Source organism: Charadrius vociferus, unplaced genomic scaffold, assembly GCF_000708025.1.
Source record: "Charadrius vociferus isolate BGI_N301 unplaced genomic scaffold, ASM70802v2 scaffold390, whole genome shotgun sequence".
Taxonomy (NCBI): domain Eukaryota; kingdom Metazoa; phylum Chordata; class Aves; order Charadriiformes; family Charadriidae; genus Charadrius; species Charadrius vociferus.
The window spans coordinates 644,503-649,397 of record NW_009646433.1 but is presented as its reverse complement, the minus strand read 5'-3'; positions in this window follow the sequence as shown (position 1 = coordinate 649,397).

The following is a 4,895-nucleotide window of genomic DNA, read 5'->3' as shown; positions in this document are numbered from 1 at the left end:
AAAGTCAAGAGATACGTAGTGTAAGACACACTTAATTCTAGCTGCAAGGTACTGGCTTTATCAGTAGGATCAATAGTAATTTATTAAGTGCTGTAGCCAAATACAGTGCAGGATTTGGGCTCTTCCCACCCTCCAAACTCTGTAGGTCTTCTGCTGTAGGCCAGTGTAGGAGCAAAGGAGGACCACAACGGTACTGGTCAAAGAGTTCATGTCAAAGCAGTGGTAAAATTTGTCCTTTCTCTTTCCGAGCGGTATTCTTGACAAGACTGAATGTTACCTTTCCTCTTTCTTTCTGAGACTTTCTTATTTTTCTTTTTAGCCTGGTAAAACAAAAGCACAACTGCTCTAGATCCTGTTAAGGCAGATAATGGGTCGCTTCTCTCATACAGCTGAGAACATACTGTAACACGACATTTGGGGTTTGGTTGTTTTGTTTTTTTCCTTTCCCTTGGTACAAATACATAACTGCATGACAAAAAAAAAAAAATCATAAACTTAATCCATTTTACATATAAAATAGTGCTTAAATAATGGTCCTGTAATAAAGCGACAGCAGCCCACTGGTCTTACTGATTAGCTATTAGGCATAAAACTAAGCTTAACTTTTACCTTTTTACAACCCAAAGGGAAAATACAAGACCCATAATGTACTTTAGAGGTGCTATGTACATCCTTCGTCTGTGAATATAAATTGAGTCGACCACCATTTCAGAAATATGTAGCAAGAGGCATCGTTCTCCATCATGCTCTTAGATGGTTTTATGTCTCCATGTCTGCATCTCCTCCGTGTTTAGTACAAAGCCGATTAAAGGTGGTACAGGGCCAGTTTGCTGGCTCCGTTTGTAATGTTGCCCGTAAAAATGTAATCCTAACGCCTCACCAGAGCTCCACAGGGAAGTCAGTGGAATTAAGTGGAAAACCCGATATCGGATGTGTTTGTGCGAGGTCTCCGTGTCCCCGGTGTACCAGGTCCCCAGTGACGGTGTTTAAAGCGCGGGGACGGCTACAGCCAAAGTCAGCTCGTATGAAAAAAAGAGCTGGGGAAAACAATACTGCCGTCCGTACACTTTTCCCTCGCTTCCACTGCTTTTCCTTCCCTTTGCTGCAGTCCACTCAGATTTGTAGGATGTAACGGGGGAATCCTGTCCTGGATGCCTGCTTGTTGCGTGTGCGTGACACAAGACACAACAATTTTGGGGGGAGCCAACCCGAAAACATGATGAGGAGAAGGTGTTAAAATGGAAGGTTATCCGCTTTCAGTCTCTTGAACAGACCCTTGCCCCAAAAAATTAGCAGATGCTGCCCCTTTGCATCTCAGAGCTGCCGAGAGCTGTTGTAATACGCTGGAAGTCGGAAGATCAACTTTGGCTGAGAAGTTATTCATATGACTTTTGCCTACATAGTACGTGTAAAATGTATCTTTTAACAGTCACAAAATTAGTTTCCCCATGCTAGATCCCAGCTCTTCCCCATGTTCCTAATGAAAAAGACTTAACAGAGCATATAAAAAAGGTCTTTTCTCCCCTTCTTCGATGGCATTGACGACATCTGCTGTTTGCCAGCGAACTGAAGAGCTCGGTCATCGCGGCGCCTTTGAAAGGGGTCTGTGTCGCTGAATTGATGCCATCGGCACGGGAGCTAAAGGTTATTTCCACTATTCACGAATCATTAAAACTTTGTTTGCCGTCAAAACCGTAGGGAAAAGACAGTAACTATGTGTCCTACTTATGGGAATTACTGGTAGAGGGCGAGTACGCGCTTGCGTTTCACCCTTGCTCCCATGGAAGATGCTGAAAGCCAACGCGGAGTATGAGGGCTGAAGTAATCACGAGGCATCTTGGCAAACGGGCTGCTGCCTAAAAGCCCAGTTCTTTACTTGCATTGCCCTGGTTTTTCACTCGACAACACAGCGACACCGGCAGACAAAAACTCGTTGCATTTGGTAACTTTCCATAGAAGAACATAGAGAGGAGTTTGTCCCAAAATGGTGACATTCAATAGCTGAGATGCGATTGTCAGTCAAGGGGTTGCCGGGAGGAAAGACGCAACAATTTTGGGGGGAGCCAACCCGAAAACATGATGAGGAGAAGGTATTAAAATGGGCTGATGAGTTGTTTTTCTTTTTCCTATCCCTTTTTTCCCTTGTGCCGCACGCGGTAGTCAATACCCGCAGCGTGCGGCACGCACTGTACCGAACAGAAGTTTATTTTGGCATCAAACACCTCACTCGACTCGACTCACATCACCTTTCCTAAGCCTCCTTTCAACACCATACTTAGCGTATGTATATGATAAACGCCTTCATTTATAAGTAATATATTTGAGTTGCATTATATATATATATATATATATATGTATTTACAACAACGTATTGCCTCTGTGTTTCCACTTAGTGTTCTTTCTTCTTTGTCTCCTTGGGTTTTTTTTTTAATATACGGGACGGCAGCGTATTTGCGTAAGGGGAAGTCGACCTCCCGTCTTTAAAGCCGAGCGTATTAAGATCGGTGTCGTTAAGGCGCAGACGATCCGTAGCTTCTCACAGTGCTGCATTACCCATAGCAAACTCTTATTTAAACAACAGGACCACAAGCGAGTATTTATGTAAATAGGTATTTTCGTGTTGATATTTTGTGGTACGCATATAACTTTTTCTTTTAGAGTTCCATGGCATTATTACTTCATCCTCTTATTTGTAATGTAATGTTTTTAGGTCCAGGTAGACTTGAATTAATGTCATAATTGTCAGTATTATTGAACTTTATGTCAACTGTACTGTTAACTCATCTGTCCCATAGTTTTAGAACACGACTAGCTGTCTGGCATTGTTGCAAGTGCCTTAAATCCATGGCATCCTAATAAAAAAAAAAAAAAAAACAACAACAAAAAAAAACCACAACAAAAAATATTACAAATTTGGTGTTATGCTGCATGACAAAGACAAACACACCTCAAAATGTCGTCCTTTCTTAGCTTGCTGCGTTTTACAGTTCTTTCTGCTACCGATTTCTAAGCCTTTATTATATAATATTGATGAATTACAGAAATGATGAAGTCGTTCTCTTATTTCTGTTCAATGTACCAGAGCTGTGTATCCGTTAATGAGATACAGAGTCATTTCTGTGAAATGTATAAATGTTACGTGCGGGTCAAATAACTCTATGACATCCTATCAGTCCGTAGACAGGTATTCCTGTTTCGCTCAGCCGTGCAGATCCAACCCATCGTGCCGTCCAGCGCCGACCTCCCCGTCTTACACAAATCCCACTCGGTGTGCAACCCGACCTGCCTTTTATTTTTTTGACCCAAACCCACCACACCCCCCCGATGTAAAGGCGTAACTCGTTTGCACCACTCATTAAAACAAGATCCGGGCTTTTCCCACCCCCCCCACCCCTCTCCGCTCCCCGACCCACCGCGGAGCTGAGCTGGAAAGCTGGAAGCTCCTCGTCCTCCCCGGCGGCCGCCACCAGCCCTAACGCTGAGACTTGAGGCGGTTTTGGGGCTTTACCGGCAAAAGGATGGGGGGATTTTCATTTGGAGTTGCCCATCGTCCCCAGTCCCAGTTGACGCTGTTTTTACACTTTGCCCTTCATTTTATATTCTCGTTTTCTCCAGTTTTCTTCTTAACGTGAAAAGAGGTTTTGTTTGTCGGACGAATGTCGGTCATCCGCCGGTCATCGGCCGGTTGCACTCTTTTGGTGTAAGTTTAAGAACTTTGTTTTTCATACACTTTAACTGCTTTTGTTTCGCTCTGTATTTTCCCTGCAGCTGTAATTGCCGAGTGCCTGTTGTATACTTTATAGAGTTGAAATAAAAATAATTACTTTTGAACGGCGTGTCGGGGGCTTCCTTCCGCAGCAGAAGCCGAGTTTGGGAGAGTTCTGCTCAGTGACTAAATTGGGGGGTTTTTTTATTCTTGTTTGCGACGATACGCAGTAAAAGACAACAACATGTTAAGAGATTACTTAACGTTACTTAAGAGATTACTACTGGGATGGAGATTTTCTGCAGGACCCAAAGGCCATAGTTACTGCAGTTTAATGCTTATTTGAGCGCCCACGTCACCCCGCGCAGCCTGGCCGAAGGGGTCCGAGGCCGATGAGGGTCCTGTTCAAGCAGGGTTGGCCAACTCACTTCCAACCCCATCATTCCCCGAGAGTGTCGGGAGCATGCGGCTGGAAAGGGACCGTGTTTCCAACGCAAGCTGCGTCATCCCTAGATGGGATGTGACTACCAACCACGTGGGGAGCGATGCTCTCCGTATCGTCACTGTCCCTTAGGGTGAACGCCAAGAGGTGGTGGCACAGAGGCACAGCCGTTAACGGCAGCACAGCCACGGGATGTCCTGAAGACGTGTAGGGTGAAGGATGAAAGAATGATGAAGAAAAGTAGGATGGCACCTACATGTCGCAGTGTTCGGGGTGCAAATAGGTAGATTTAAATCCTGATAGATTTAAATCCATCCCTGGGGTAACTGCTCAGCCCCCGGTGTGACCTGTCTTTCAATCTCAGTGCAGTCAAGGTGTACTTCAGGGCTATGTAGACACGAGTAAAAAACTGGGAACAGGAGCAGGAAAACGTCCCTCCAGGAGGGAAAAAAAAATTGAGAACTGCCCAAGCAGGAGGCGGGAAACATCACAAAAGGATTCGGTGGGATGCAGCAATCACGGGTCCTAGTTAATCATACAACACAAAGCCCGGCATGACACCGCCCTCACCTGAAACTGCATGGGGAACGTGGGGATTTGGGGAGAAGGTGTGGCCCTCATTCTTTTGTGGGCTAAAAATAGCAAAGCCGGGGCTGCGCACCGGCCACTGACTCAGCCGAACCAACTTCCCCCAGCGCATGCCTGCGGCGCTCGCCAAAACTTCCCCAGCCAATTATTAGCCGGGCT